This window comes from Hippopotamus amphibius, chromosome 6 (genome assembly GCF_030028045.1).
Source record: "Hippopotamus amphibius kiboko isolate mHipAmp2 chromosome 6, mHipAmp2.hap2, whole genome shotgun sequence".
NCBI lineage: Eukaryota > Metazoa > Chordata > Mammalia > Artiodactyla > Hippopotamidae > Hippopotamus > Hippopotamus amphibius.
Window position 1 is genome coordinate 2,965,503 of NC_080191.1, and position 16,561 is coordinate 2,982,063.

A 16,561-nucleotide genomic window follows, 5' to 3' on the forward strand; every position below is an offset into this window, starting at 1 on the left:
AGCTCTTTCCACGCTCAGCCGCCTGCCTGATCCAGATGCTTCTGAAATAAGTTCTTTTTTTGTTACAGTAGTTAGTAAGTTTTAATCGCTGAAGTGAAAGGGATGCACATTTATTGCGTCTGCAATTCACCAGGATTTGGGAGAAACGATGCTGTCCAGCTTTGCATTATTAATGCCTCATTAAGGATCAACCCGTGAAAAGTGCCTGTGCTTCCTCCTAAAACCATCCCCTTGGACTCTGAAGGTTGTGTTAACTGGACTCTGGAGAGGGGTCTGAATTGTGGGACCCTAAGTTCCAGGCTGTCAGCCCCGGCTTCCTGCTTTATAAGCGGGATGTGTGGGGAGACAGGCCTGGAGGGCTGGACCAGATGATGTCTGGGCTCACTTGCTCCACTTTCAGAGATTCTATTCTCGTAGGTTACCACCTTCTTGTAGCATGACTTTAGTTAGGTCACATCATCCTCATCAGATTTTCATGGGATTTCCTCAGGCACTAAAGCTAAGAACTTCTGTCTGTGATGGGCACAGGCTGTGCTTTAAGACACATTTTTATAATTGACATTTGAGGGATTGGACAGATTTTATACAGTTATGTTTATAAGAAACATAATTAGAGTGAGTTTCCAACTTAGAAAATGACTCCCTGTTGCCTTGCTTGTGTATTTAAGATATGCTTCACATTGTACCTTGAATTTCCAGACTGTATCTCTTTGTTACGATGAGTCACGTTGATAACACAAACCTATTTGAGAGGGACGTGGTGTCATTTGGCAAAAGGCAAAACAACAAGTTTTGTTGCATTTTCTATGGATAAGCTAAATATCTTGGGCTGAAATACAAAAAGGTACACTTCCTGGCACAGTGAAGCCCACAGTCATTTTCATTATCACCGCATAGCACCTTATTGATGCTGAAGGAATGAGTACAAGGTTGAGCAGAGGAAGGTAGCGGGTTCACAGGGCTTTGTAAGGCAGGAGGAAAGGGGGGGACTTTTTCAATCAGTTCAGGGAAGGACTTGTATTTTCCAGCGGGAAGAACTAACACCCAGAGGCTGGAGTGACTTGCTGGGGACGGTCCGGTCTCGCCACCCAGGAGCTCACAGATGCACTGGGGAGTTGGTACCGCTGGACACAGACAACAAGAGCAAGCCACATGTTTATTTCATTATCTACTTAATTACACTTACGCCGTGAATATATTTTAGGCTTTTAATGAATGTATGTTGGTTTGAATTATTGAACATTAAAAACTGATAATTTCCTCCATAGTATGTTTTATTGATGTTCTTTCTTTCTTTCACCATTTCCATTTTGAAATTCTTCTGCCTAATTTCATTAGGATGTAATGACATTTTTAAAGGATATGTGATTTGGAGTTTTATTGTGCTACATTTGCTAAATGGCTAACTTTGAATTTGTTTTTACTTTTCCATGGTTTTGACTTTTTTCCTTCGCTGGAAAGATCTAGACCTTTTATTTAACCAAATTAACACAGATATTAATGTCAAGAAGACTGTTGAAATAGAATTAGCAGGAACCAGGGCCACCTCTAACCAGCCACGGCGTCCCCACCCTCCTCCAGCCCCTCACATGTAGATTCTCTTACTCTGTGTTGCAAGAGGGGCCTGTAAAGGGGTTTCCTGGGCGCCACCATCTTTGCTGGGAAAATTCAGTGCCCGTTTTTATTTTCTTTCCAAGTAGCCGTCCGTGAGCGTGAGTGCCACTTATCTGCCTCAAGCATAGCACAGTGGTGATGGCACTTGTCAGGCGGAGTAAATCTCTAGCGGAAAGAGCTGGACAAACGCAGAGCCAGATATTTTGGGAAGAGTTGACCACAGGCATGAGCCCATCGATGCTCCAAGGACTGTGATGTCAGGGTTCCTTTCAAGGAGCTGCAGAGGCATTCCACACACAACTTGGCACTTCCAGTGCTTTTTTTTTTTAATTAAAAAAATTCTTTTTGACTGCGCTGCTTGCAGCCTGCGGGATCTTAGCTCCCAGACCAGGGATGGAACCCGTGCTCCCTGCAATGGAATCGTGGAGCCCTAACTACTGGACAGCAGGGAATTCCTGTGGCCAGTGCTTTGAAGTCCGGATGAAAGATACCAGCCCTGGCCCAACCCAGTCCACAGAAAGAGAGGTTTCCCAGCCTCCACCCCTAGAAGAGAAGAACCTGATAGAAGCTTGCCCTCTCAGAGAGTCAACAATTTCCAAGATGAAATTGTTAACACAGAATTTTAATATAATAAATAATTTAGTAGGATCCGAGACTTAACATGAAAGTGCTGGCATTTGGCAGATTTGGATGGGTGAGCGAGATCATATCATTCACTATTTTCAGCAAAGATTTTTCAGGTGGGCATTGTTCTAGTAATAATTGTACTCGAAGATATTTATGTCAAATAGAGAATAAAATATATGTATCAGTAATGGAAAAAAGGATTATAATTAAATTATTTCTGGTACCAAAAATAATAGAAAATTCTCTTTCTTTTGCTACTTTGCATACATTAGGTGCACAACAAATATTTGTTTTATGGGCTTTGCTTACGGAATACTGAAAAAATTGATTTTTTTAAACCAAAATGTTTCTTTGTGTCAGGGAATCTAGTACAATTTCCTGTGGCCTTGAACTCAATGGAGAAGACTATGCCATGAAAAGCTATGTTGTAACCAAAAACAAAAGGAATCAGAATAAGTGGAGATGTCCATTTCAATACATGAGCGTTATCATTTCATTACTGTCGGTAAAGTGCCTTTTGCTGGTCATAAAGACAGTAAGTCTGCCTGTGTGATTTTGCTCAAATGAATGCCTGAGATGTGTGTGTACGTGTATGCATGTGTGTGAATAGGTGTGTGTAACTTTTAAAATCATACTACGAAGACAGATCAAGATCAGCCCTCTCCGTCACATCCTTAATCCACCCCGGAAGCATCCGTGACCTCTCTCCCACGAGGGTTAACTGTACAGCAGCTGAGCCCTTCTGAACTTTACCGATTACAGGAAATAAGCTAAATGACCTTAAGTAATCAAAATAGATGTCATAGAGTCCATGCACTATGTAAACTGATATTGATAAAATTGATAAAAATATACTAACAGCAAGCACTTCTATAGGCCAGCTCACCTCTAAATGCTTTTATGTATCAACTAAATTGGTTCTTACAAAAACCATGCCAGCTAGACACTGTTATTTTCAACTCTATTTTAACAGATGAGGAAAACTGAGGTACCGTAAAATAAAGTAAATTGTTAAAGGGATGTAAGTTCTAAGTGCAGAGCTGGGATTTGAACCTAGGCAGGATGCTCTAGATTTTAAGCTCCTAAATACTCTTTCAGTTGACCTTCCAGCCTGTCAAATGGCCTTTTGTGTAAAGGCATTCATGGAAGCGCGTGCATTTCTTGGCAGGTGGGATTAATATTCATGGGGACTTTATGGGGACTTCTTATTGTCTGTGCAGTTGGCCAACCAAATATCTGGTTTTGTTGTCATTTATAAATACTTATAATTTTTTAAAAACTCTTATCTCTATCCAGTTCTAACAGATACATATTTGTTTTCCAAGCCCATGGCAAATTAGAAGTAGAGAATTAACACGGTAAAAGGATGCAATAAAACAGTAAGAATGACAGTCTCAAGGCAAAAGAGTTGAGAGAGAAGAAGGTGACCGGGTGGTTTACGTAGCCCCTGAGACAGTGAGCACAGCAGCACCCTAAAGAATTATTTGTGGTCCTACACACGTGGCTGAGTTGTCCAGAAATGTTTCTCCGTGTTTGGAATCTAGCAAGGGCCCCGGCAGGCCCGGCCTGGGGCTCACCCGCCCCTCACAGGCCTCTGAGATGACAAGGGTTAGGGAAGCAAGACTCCGGGGCCCCCAGAACCCCAGGGGCACCTCAGGATGAACCCTAGACTTGAAGGGTTGAGCCACTGATTGACTGACAGCAGGAAAGAACAATTTGATGTTTAAGTTGTTAAAATACCTTCCACCTTCACTTCTTGGAACTTAGGATAAGAGCGGTCCCTTAGCTGGAGACGGTAGAGCTGTGAGCACCAATGGGGCAACCCTGCCCCTCCTCCTTCCTCCCAGTGGGGACGAGACTGGGACACAGCAGGCAGCACAGAGAGGTCAGTGGCCTCAGATGGGCCGTCGCTGAGTGGACAGTGAGCCGTGAAAACAGGCCCTTGGGGACTGGAAGGCTGCGGAAAACCAGCCACCAGAGAGGGGCTGGAGAGAGCCGGGTGGCAGCACACGCAGGGGGCAGGGCTTCAGGGGCTGTCGAGGGGAGATGCTCGTGGCATCGGAGAACGTGGAGAGGGTCCAGGGCCCGGAGTGTGAGCTGGACGGCTTCCCGGAGACCTTCTGCGCATCCTGGCCTGGATCCCGCTCCCCGCCTTCTCCACGCTCTGGACCGGGTTAGAAGGCAAACCATTTACTCCCCAGCGAGGTAAGGAGAGGGAACTGGCTAGTTATTACACGGTGATAATTATCCATATGGAATGTTAGACACAGGCTGCAGGAATCAACTGCAGAAAGAAATCCAAAGTTATCTAGACTGAATATGTAACACACCTGGAATAATAAGCCAGCGGAGGAGGGAAGGCCTTACCTCCTCTCACCTGAGGTTTACTCTCATGCATCCCAGTTACGAGCCCGGAGAATAGAGAACGGCACTTTTTTTTTTTTTTTAGTGAATCAATTTGTTCATCTCAATGATGGAGAAGTTAATTTTTGCCAGTTGGATATATATAATAGAGTCAGAGACACAGCTGTTAGATTTAACCCAATAACATTATAAAAACCTTGATACACAATGAAAAGCAACTTCATATAATAAGAAAGACAATGAAATCTAAAAATAATAAATGTGAAAACATGGTAAGAGTTTATATCCAAAATGTATATGGATTGAGGGACTTCCCTGGTGGTGCTAGTGGTTAAGAATCCACCTGCCAATGCAGGCGACACAGGTTTGAGCCCTGGTCTGGGAAGATCCCACGTGCCAAGGAACAGCTAAGCCTGTGCGGTACAACTCCTGAGCCCATGTACCGCAACTACTGAAGCCCATGAGCCTAGAGCCCGTGCTCCGCAACAACAGAAGCCATGGCAATGAGGAGCCTGCGCACCACAACGAAGAGTAGCCCCTGCTCACTGCAACTAGAGAAAGCCCTTGCGCAGCAACAAAGACCCAAAAGCAGCCAATAAATAAATAAATAAACAAATAAATAATAAATAAATAAATAAAAATTTTAAAAAATGTATATGGATTGATGTTGATAAACATAACACACGCTTGGCTAATCAGATACTCAAAGGATGTTAATGGTTCCATGTCGACAGTAACCAGGTGTGTTCACAGATTATATGAAGCTTCATAACCCTGTAGTGAGGAACAGAGGGCACCGGACAGAACCAGGACTAGAGTCTGGAGGTGAGGGGATAGAGATAACGGACGTCTCACAAAAAGCTCAAGTCCACCGGTAAACTTAAGCTATACTCACTTGAGTTAGACCCATTTTACTATCAAAGTAGCCAAAGTAAAAATCCCCGACCTGGGCAGGCCACGGGGGACCAAGCAAGCAGATTCCTCACTCTGGGGGCAGCCTGGCCATCAGATTGTGCTGGGCTATCGCCCCCGCCCTCTGACGCAGCCGTCCCACCTCTGACATGACCATCTGGGGTAGAGAGAAAATGTTCGTAACAGAGGCATCGATCACAGCCAAGTTAGCAATAGCTCCACGTCCGGTCATCGGTAGACGCACATGTCACGGTACGTTACACTTAGTTTTCCAGACGTCTGTCTCCTGGCTGGATGACAGTTTGAGGGTGGTGACCCTAGATTAGTTATTTTTGTGTCCCAGAATTTTGGGCCAGCACACAAGCAATCAATCACTTTTTATTTTGTTTTATTTTATTTTATTTTATTTATTTTATGTTTTTGGCTGCGTTGAGTCTTTGTTGCTGAGTGCCGACTTTCTCTAGTTGCGGCGAGCGAGGGCTACTCTTCATTGCAGTGTGCCGGCTTCTCATTGCAGTGGCTTCTCTAATTGTGGAGCACAGGCTCTAGAGCGCAGCCTCAGTAGTTGTGGCTCACAGGCTCAGTAGTTGCGGCTCACGGGCTTAGTTGCTCCGCGGTATGTGCGATCTTCCCGGACCAGGGCTCGAACCTGTGTCCCCTGCATTGGCAGGCGGAATCTTAACCACTGCGCCACCAGGGAAGTCCCAATAAATATTCATTGAATGGAAATTAGCCGAATCCAGGTAGCGAACGGGTTGTAATAATGCTACCATGATAATTATCTCAAACCTGCATTACATGGAAAAATGTGCACACAATATAAGTAAAAAATCAAAACACTGAACTGTACACACTAGCTCCACTCTGTAAAGTTCAGGTTTCCCTGGTTATCACAAGAAGACGCATGGAGCAGACCAGTCAGACCAGCCTGTGTTGGGGTCACCGAGAGATCTGGCTCTAGACCAGTTTTCCCACCTACGAAATGAAATGTCCACATTGCAAGGTTGCTCTGGGTTCATATTGAGTTAAGTAGATCCAGAGCACAGAACAGGGTTTGGCTTATAAAACGTTCAATACACAGTTGTTGAATTAGGTAATGAAAGCAGAATCCAGCAGAGTGCCTGGGACTTGGAAGGCGCTCAAAAGTAGAAACCACTTTGATTACTTTTTAGAAACATGAGATACAGAACATGTGAAGAGTTAATTCAGTCCTATACTCTTATTTTTTGTAACACTCACTATGATAATACACAGCGAAAAAGAAAAAGCCAGGGAAGTAGCTGATGTATTTTTGAAAAGAACAAATGAAAAATGAATGCAATGTTTTAAACTTTATTCAGAATCCTGTTATCTGGGCACCCTGCAATCCGGCTTATCTCAATCCTTTAAGCTCTGGATGGCTGAAGTTTTACTTCTTAGATTTCTAGAGTAGAAAAGGGCCTGATGAATTGCTGTTTTTAATTTATACTATTGCCTGAAGGAATTTGATGTGACTTATGGTAAAGACATGCGAACACATACAATGATACCTTTTTAAAAAAACCAAACCTCATTGAATGTTTAGGACATGATATTAAATCATCACTCATCCCACAAATGTCTGCATCCTCAGCACAAGTGGTTAGGACACACGTGCACGGCAGCGAGCCCCACACTGCCCTCTCCAGGGAGATGCTCCTCTAAGCACTTTGGTTCAATTGTCTTCACAACTGGATGGGTTGGGTCCTGCTGTTTCCATCCCTGTCTGCAGATCAGAAAAGCAGAGCATGCAGAGGTCAGTGTGTCCCAGAAACCCAGCTGGAAAGCGCAGAGCTGAGAGTTGGGCTTGGCAGTCCGGTGCAAGAGAGGCCACATTCCAAAACTCGGGAGCTTTCTCAGGAATTCAGCCCAGGAGGGGACAGGAGCACACTGGCAGGCAAGGTGCTAAAGTAGAAATAAGCAAATGATGTTGGGTGGACGTGAAGATGCCCCCACAGGAGCACCAGGTGAGGTAACTCCAGGTACACTGCTTGCTGGTCGACAAAGAATAGAGTTTAAGAAAACTTGCAGGAGGAAGCGGTTGCATCTGTCCTTTAGTTCAGCGCATTCGTCTCCTAGGGCTGCAGAACAAGTGACCACAAACTGGGCGGTTGATACAAAAGGTTAATCCCTCACAGTTCTGGAGTCCAGAAATCTGAAATCAAGGTGTCAACCTCTCCAGATGGTAAAACGTGCTAAAATTAAAACATTATGCTTGGGAGGAAAAGCCAAGGACATGGCTGTACAATGTTTTGATGAGGCCTCAGAAAGACACCAAGGTCAGGGAGTCCAGTCACACCAGGACCTTTTCGGGGGATTAAGGGGGAGCCTCTGAGCCTATCAAGCAATCCTGGAGCCTCTAGAGAGCTTCAGGGCATTGACCCAGGGTCTTCTCAGCAGGGTCCAGTCAGAGAGGGGTCATCTCAAAAAGATCTATGCACGAGGTCTTTGTTTCATGAAGTGAGTCCCATTGAAGTCCATGGGAGACTTCTGCAGAAAATTACTTCTGCAAAATCACTGGCAGCTTGGGCAGAAAAGAAGGGAGAGAGTACAAACCCCCAAACTGCACTGTCAGGAAGCAGCCTGAGAAGAATACTCAGCTGCAAACATAAGCTGCCTTTCATTTCAAAACAAAGGAAAGACAGAAGGTGGGACCAAGAGCCCGGGTGGTGAAGCCATGAGAGTCACCCCCAGGCCCTGAAGCCTCACCCAGGAACTTCCGAGCTCACCCGTGTGGCTCCAGGACTGCTATAGAGCAGACACCCCTCCTTGCCTTCCTTTTTCTCCTCTTTTGAGCTGAACTGTCGCTAGCCCTGATCCGCTGCCTGTCTCACCGCTGTGAGCGGGGTGAGTTGAGGACAGATAACTTTTCCGTTTCACAGGTCCATAGACGGGCAGAAGTTGAACTTACTGATTATTCCCAGCAAGCTTCTCTGACCTTTGACCGAATTCCAATGAGGAGATTACGAACTTTGAGTTGATGCTATGAGAGATAAGAATCGTGGGACCCCTGGGAGGGGCTGAATGAGTTTTGCACGTGAGAGGGACGTGAACATTAAAGGCCAGAGGGTGGACGGGGGCAGACGTCTCTGAGGTGGCCCCGTGAGTCTTGCCTCCTGGCCCCTATGCCTCCCCTGAGTCACAGAGCAGGACCTGTGACTTGCTTCTAACCAACAGCTTATGACAACAGTAACGGATATCCCTCTGGTGACCGCGGTACAATCTACAAGACTCCATCTCGCTAGCAAACTCACTTTCTCTCCCTTTGTTGATTCTGAAGAGCTGGTGGCCGTAAGTCCTACAACTAAAGGGAACTGAATGCTGTCAGCATCCTCAGTGATACACACGCGTCCCCAGTCAGACCTCCAGATGAGAACACAGCCTGACCAGCCCCTTGTGAGACTGAGCACAAGACCCTGCTAACCCACCCCTGGACTCTGACTCACAGGAACTGTGAGGCCACACGTGTGTATTGTCCTAAGCTGTTACGGCTGTGTAATTTCTGACACAGCAACAGATAATTAAGGCATGCGATGTATTCCTTTAGTGCAAGTAAAGGGTGTGATGCCAGTATGTAGCAAAGATTTCAATGGCTATCTGACTACGGCTTTGCATCATTACGTTTATTAATCTGAGTATATCTTTAGAATATCCATAGCCCAGTTAATTTATGAAATAGATAAATGTTAAGATTTTAAGACAATTGTGCACACAGTAGTAATTTCTCCATGTTTTTTGGCCCTCAAGTTTTAGTTGATACAGTTTCCTAGGTCAAACGTAGACTCATGGGTGCAAAAGGATTACTTTTGTGCTTTGATCTCCTACTGTTTACCATACAGTTCCAGGCACTTTCCAAACATGATTTTATCCTCAAAAAATCCTGGGAGAAAGATATTATCACTAAGTCTAGTTTACAGCTGAAAAAACTGAGGGTTGGAGATGTTAAGTAACTTGCCCATAAGGGCAGAGCTTGGGTTTGAGCCCACGTTAGATGTATCCCAAAACTTATGTCCTTTCCATACATTATGCTGTTTATTTTTTTAATTCTATTTTTATTTTTAGATTTTATTTATTTGTGTATTTTGGCTGTGCTGGGTCTTTGTTGCTTCTTGTGGGCTTTTCTCTAGTTGCAGCAAGCAGGAGCTACTCTTCGTTGTGTGGTGTGAGGGCTTCTCATTGCGGTAGCTTCTCTTGTTGCAGAGCACAGGCTCTAGGTGTGTGGGCTTCAGTAGTTGCAGCACATGGGCACAGTAGTTGTGGCTCATGGGCTCTAGAGCGCAGGCTCAGTAGTTGTGGCATACGGGCTTAGTTGCTCTGTGGCATGTGGGATCTTCTCGGACCAGGGATCGAACCTGTGTCCCCTGCATTGGCAGGTGGATTCTTAACCACTGTGCCACCAGGGAAGTCCCTGTAATTTTAAATGTTAGAGAAGTGGAAGATTCTTTCTCCTCAGTTTTATTCACCTATTAACTTTTACCAATACATTTTAAAAATGAGCATCTTTAAATATTTTAAAATTTTCATAATTGTGTTGAACACACGAGTAGTGGAAATGCAAGCACTTTCCTTTATTATTTCAGCAACTCTTCCAAACTCATTTTATGAAGCCAACATTATTTTGATACCAAAGCCACACAAGGATGCCACAGGAAAGAAAATTACAGGTCAACATACATGCAAAAATCCTCAACAAAATACCAGCAAGGTAGGAGTTCCCTGGTTCCCTAATGGTTAGGGTTCCAGGCTTTCACTGCCATGGCCCAGGTTCAATCCCTGGTTGGGGAACTGAGATCCTGCAAGACATGTGGTATGGCCAAAAAAAAAAAAAAAATGCTAGCAAGGGAGAGAATATTTGCAAATCATATATCTCACTAGTATCCAAAATATATAAATAATTCCCACAATTCAATAGCAAACCCCCAAACGATCCAATTAAAAAAGGAGCAGAAGATCTGAATAGATATTTTTCCAAAGAAGACATACAGATGGGCAATGGGTACAGGAAAGGATGCTTAACAGTATTAACCATCAGGGTGATGCAAATCAAAACCACAGTGAGATATCACATTACACCTGCTAGAATTAACAAGTGTTGGTGAGGATGTGGAGAAAAGGGAGCCCTTGTGCACCATTGGTGGGAATGTATATTCATGCAGCCACTCTGGAAAACAGTATGAAGATTCCTCAAAAAAATTAAAAATAAAACTATCACCAGCAATTTGACGTCTGGGAATTTATCCAAAGAAAACGAAAACACTCACTCAAAAAGATACATGCACCCCCATGTTCATCACAGCATGATTTACAACAGTCAAGATGTGGAAACAACCTAAGTGTTCACTGACGGATGAATGGATGAAGTAGCTGTGCTCTGTATATATACAATGGAATATTTAGCTATCAAAACGAATGAAAATTTACCATTTGCAACAGTAGATGGACCTCAAGGGCATTATACTAAGTGAAATAAGTTAGACATAGAAAGATACTGTATGATCTCTCTTATATGTAAAATCTAAAAAATAGAACAAACCCCTCAAACCAAGCCCATAGACACAGAGAACAGATTGGTGGGGTGTTGGAAGGTAAGAGAAATGGGTGAACTGATTTTTTTTTAGTAAAAAAAAGAACCTGTATCAAATATTTAATTCAAGCGATTAGTTAATAAGGGGCTAAGATGCTAAGACCGATTAAGAGAGAATTTCCCATGTGCAGATTTACATAGTGGCTGGTAAACAGAGAGTTTTCATTGAGAAAGGCCAACTGACAGAAACGTAAAGGCGCAAAAACCCAGAAGACAGTAGAATCGCCTTAGGGGGGAAATGCCCTGCGCTGCAATTCCTCTCAGGATTATCTAGTCACAGGGATTGGTGGTTCTCTCTCCTGAAACGTTATCAGTGTTCATGTCTTCATATGTAGCTTAGATTTATGACGGAATATCTTCTTTTCTTCCTGTAAAGGGAACTTATCACATATAACGAAACTATAAGGAAATAATTCTCAAGTCTTAGGAGATGCCTCGTGCTTGCCGGAGCACCGAATGCAGACGTTCTGAAACGTACCCTAAAGCACTTTCCCACTTACTTTCTTATAAAAATGTTTAAGACAAACAGGCTTTAAAAGGCAGGTTCTGTTGGAAGTGCCTTTGCACAGCGAAGTTCCTAAGCCCATCTCCGTGCGCGGTCTGGGGCTGAACCCGGGAAGGGAAGACCCTGTGGGTTCCCAGGGCCCAAGTACCCTGGGACCGGTGTGGGCGCGGCGGGGTTTTACTGGGCCGCCCGGGCTGACCGCGCGGTGTCGCTGCTGCAAAGACCCGGCCCGTCTCCGGGGCCGCAGGCTGGGCCGCGCGGAGGACGCACCGGGACCGCACCTGCCCCAGCGCATCCGCCTGAGTCCGGGGAAAGAACCATCGCTCCCAAAGCAAAGCGAGCTATAAGGCATCTCAACTAGTTCAGACGGCAGAGTTAAAGTGAGGCCGTCAACCCTTGCCTGGCAAGCCACTGCTGCTTGAAAAACGTTTTAGAGAATGGTTTAAAATCTAAGGGCGCACAAAGGCACATTTGGTTATTCAAAAGGGTTGATTTTTCCGGGAAGCTGTTTCAGAAGACCCTCTGGAAAGTGGTACTTGCATCTCCGCGTCCCTTTACCTGGGAGCGGGCGGAGCCGCCGCCCTCCTCCCCGCCCCCTGGGCTGCGGTCTCCGCTCGCGGCCCGGGAAGACGTGCGAACGTGCGAGACCCAGGCATCCCCGTTTTCTGTTCTCTGTCCCCTCGGGGTCCTCTTACGGGGGCAACAGTAATTGCGGCTTCTAATGGCTCGACTTGAAGGGGACAGAGGGCGCGGCAGTTTACGGCCGCCAGCGGGGCTCCGGGCGGATTGGGGGCCGCGGCGGGTCCTCGGCGGGCGGCGGGTCCCCGCTGCGCGCTCATTAGCGCCCACTCTGTTTAATGGCTTCCTGTGGCTGGATGTTTACTTGTGATTTGTTTTCGCCTTTGTTTCCCAGCTACCGCCCCGCAGACTGACCGCGGCTTTTCTTTCGTTCTCTGCAGCGCGCCGCCGGAGCTGGACGGGCGCCCGCGCGCACAGCCTCCGCGCGCACAGCCTCCGCGCGCACAGCCTCCGCGCGCACAGCCTCCGCGCGCCCCGCGGGCCCCGCGCGCTCCGGCGCCTCCCTGCTAGGATGCGCGGTGGGGCTGGGCGCGCCCGAGAAGCCGCGACGGGCATTCCCGCTCCGCGGTACTACGTGTCCGGCCTCAAAGGCGCTTCGTCGTCAGAATGACTCAGGAATTGAGGGTCCCGGCCCCCCCACCCCGCCCCAATCCATCCGGGGCGGGCTTTGCTCTGGGGGCCCCTCTGCCCAGGGTTAGGTGGGAGCGATGACGCGGCCCGCATCAGCCCCTCGGGGGCACGCGAAGTGCTGGGAGCTGCACGGTAGGGGAGGCCCGAACACCATGGCCCCCAAACCCTTTACGCCGCTGGGGGACTGCCCTCTGTGCCAAAGCTCATTCCAGACCGCCGCTTCATCGGGAGCAGAGGCCTGAGAACAGCCCCGGTGAATGAAAGCTCTTCCCTCTGAGGGAGGGAGGGGCCTTGCGGGAGGGGCCGTTGCCCTGAGTATCTGAGGGAGTCCAAGGTGTCCGCATGCGGCAACCTCCTGTATTCACTGAGGAGCTGCGCTAGACGATAGACTGAAAAAAAGTTGTCTGATTGGTGATGTTGTAGGCTACACTGGCATCATCCAAAACACATCCCCCGATCTTTTTAGAGCCCAGGGCTTCCTAACTGTAGTCTTGAACTGGATGGAAAATTCCACCCTCAGGTTATAGCTCCTTGGGTAAATTCGAGGGTTCTTCTGGGGAGGTACTATTTTAAAGAAGCTGTTTCATAAATCTAGTTATGCCTCCTAAAACAGGCCTTATCAGTTGTCTTTGTCCCCAATTTCTAAGAGATGCAATGATATTTAAAAGAGGTGAGAATGCTGGTGCCTGTTTTCTATGAACCCGCAAATACATCATTTATCACAAGCAGCATATTCTTATGTGACAATTGGTTTACAGGGTATGGTAATTCTAGCGTCTCCATGTCAAAGGGAGATAAAACTAGAAATTGAATTTTAAGGGAAAGGTACCTTTATCTACTTCCCCTCATTGTCCTCAGACCTACCCACCCCTTCTCTCTTCCTTTCTTCAAGCCCACCTCTGCCCCGTCACCCTCTGCAAAGAATTCCCCTTCTATTAACTCCTAGTTACCACTACCTAGGATAAAAAAAAAAGAAGAAAGGAAAACAGTTTGCTTCCCTTCAAAATGTTTCCTTTAGTTTTTAAATATAAATAACCCCTAGAATTAAGGGACAGAGACTTTCCAAGGTGTTTTTTTTTTGGTGTCAGTTACTGGTGAAAATAACCCTTTCCTAAGTACATAGCTGCAGGTTATCCAGATGTTATTCTCTGATGCTTAGAAAAGGGGTTTTAAATTTCTAATTACCTGCTGACATAATTTTCTATTAAAAATGTCACTTTGCTATATATATGTATATAACTATATGTATATATAAATATACACATATACTGTTCTTTTTGAAAATAAGATTGTAGGGTTGCGAAATGAACTGACCAAATGTGGACTCTTGAAGACCACGAGAGACGAGGAGGACTTGTGGAAGCTGATTCAGGAGGAAACTTGTGGAACAGAAATCAAACAAAAACTCCGGAATATAAAATCAAAAAGTTTGTATTTATCCTTTTTTTTCTTTCTGAATTTGAATAATTTTTTTTTTCACTTTTTAGCCGTTCATTCTGGGAAGTAGTGATATAATCTGCCTTCCAATTAGGTCAATATTACAGGAGAGCTGTTTTTTAAATATTTTAAAACTATATTGTAAAAACTATTGATTTTTAATATAATGTCTTAAATAAAATATGCACTGTAAAATAGTGCTTATGCGTTTGATGTTCTCCTTTAGTGTGCTGATGTCAGAGACAGCCGTGATCATCCAGAACTGCAGCTCAGGGGAGAACAAAACTACACCTCTTTCCCCTCAGCACATCCCTTGGGCTGCTTCTCTCACCAAAGAGAAGAAATCCATTTCCGTGAACGTGGCGCCCTTCCTCCTTGCTCACAACCAGGCACAAATACAGACAGCCTGAGAGATGAGAAACCAGCCTTCCCACAACCTCTTTGAGGTTTGAGAACAAGAGATTTTCAAGTAGGGCTGCAAGGAATTATGGATGCCAACCTTTCTTTATTGAGTCATGTAATACTGATAGCATCACATAGCATCACTTGTGCTAAGGGAAGCATAATTTTTCGGTGAGTAGGAGATGGCAGTTGTTTGGGAGTGAATGAAACTTACAGCAGCATCTCTGGGCGGCTTGTGGTGCGTTTGGATACATTGGTTGGCTCAGGTGACCTGCATGAGAGCCTGATGGAGTTTGGTGGATGAGTGCCGCCTTCCTGTCTGCAGTGTTCGATGAAGAAACCCCCTGGGATCCTTGCGTAGATATTATTTATCATTAGTATATGCTGGCCATGCCTGGACTGGTCTAGGCAATGCTGGTATGTGGGGACACGACAGGCTGACAGTCCCTGGTGGTTCTCCTGTGGACAAATGCTGAGACGAAGTACTTTGAGGTAAACATCACCTTTTCTTAACTGTGCCTTCTAGTTAATATCTTGCATGAACATTCTAGTCTTTCTTCTCTAACCTACTGATAAATGGAATATTTCCTGCCATATCGGTAAGCAAAAGGTGTAGTTCTCTTAGGGTTACTTGAGATGCTGCCTCCTGGGATCGAAGTCCTAAAAATTCCCACTGAATAAAGCATGACTCTCAAGTTTCAGGTTGTGAATACTCTTTAGGTTGACACCACGTTCCGGGTTTCACAGGCAATGTTATCCTTCACGTTACCCCATATATTGTTGTGTGCTATTTCCACAAAAATGTCTAGAGAAATTTTGCTCAAACTTACATATATCTTAATTAACTTGTGCATTTAATCCATTAAAGTGAAATTTCCAGAAAAGGTTTCAGCGTTGTTAGTAGAGTGACTTTTTTTTTAGAGTGGAAAAACCAAGTGCGAAGTTTGGAGGGGTGTGTTGAGCTTGCAGCCCTCTGAAGGCAGGGGATGGCCAGCCGGCTTCTGGGGAAGCCCTTCTGAGTGGGGAATTATGGAAAGATCCTGGCTGGAACGCAAGGAGTGCGGTACCCAGCCTGGAGCTGGTCACTGCTGAATGCAGGCTCACCCGTGTTCACGCTGAACTGCCCATATTTCTCTGTAAGCAGGACTGAATCCTGGTAACTCAGGGTGTGGACTTTTTTGAATGGACGTGGAAAGCTGGACTGTCTGAACAAGGGTTTTAAATTAGAGACAGAGGTCGAACAAAAACGCTTCCTCACTACTGAGACCGTGTACGTGTGAAGGTGAAAGATAAAAGTTGTTCTGTGTTGTATAACAGACCAGTGTGATGAAGGGTTCCTCACTACTGCTGGGCATCTCAGCCGTCACTGGCGATCAGCGTTGTCACAGTTGTGAGATGAGGCTTAGGTGTCTACCGTGAGGGACTCTGAGCACCAGGTTGGCAGCCTGTTCACAGATATTCACAAAAGAAAAATAGTACTATTTTCTAGAACGTACAGGACTTTGATCTAAATAGGTGTCTACAAATGTTGTTTCCTATAATTTTGGAATTAAAAAAATTTTTTTGTTGAACTGTAGTTGATTTGCAATGTCCTCTTTCAGGTGTACAGCGAAGTGATTCAGTTTTACATATATGTATATAGCTATTTTTTTCTGACTCTTTTCCATTATAGGTTATTACAAAATAGTGAGTGTAGTTCCCTGAGCTATATAGTAGGTCCTTAATGTTGGAATATTTAAATGGTATATATAAAATGTATTTTTGTCTCTACCAAGATAACTTCAGTTTCTCTCAGAATTTTAAGAATGAAAGCATATTGATATATTTTTTTACTTTTATACAATGATAAATTTAAAAATCTACCAGCAGTTATGTTTATAAATAATATT

At 45.1% G+C, this 16,561-nt stretch overlaps 1 long non-coding RNA gene across 2 annotated transcripts in view; it reads left to right on the forward strand.

Moving 5' to 3' along the window:
• LOC130855988 (uncharacterized) overlaps positions 1 to 16,561 on the forward strand; it is a 51,634-nt gene that overhangs the window by 20,682 nt on the left and 14,391 nt on the right. Inside the window, exon 3 of one of the 2 annotated variants that reach the window (XR_009054411.1) lies at positions 1,029 to 1,184. The exons of the other annotated variant lie outside the window; for it this stretch is intronic. This is a non-coding gene — a long non-coding RNA (uncharacterized LOC130855988). Of the gene's footprint in view, positions 1 to 1,028; positions 1,185 to 16,561 lie in introns of those variants that run through there. 2 annotated transcript variants of the gene reach the window in all.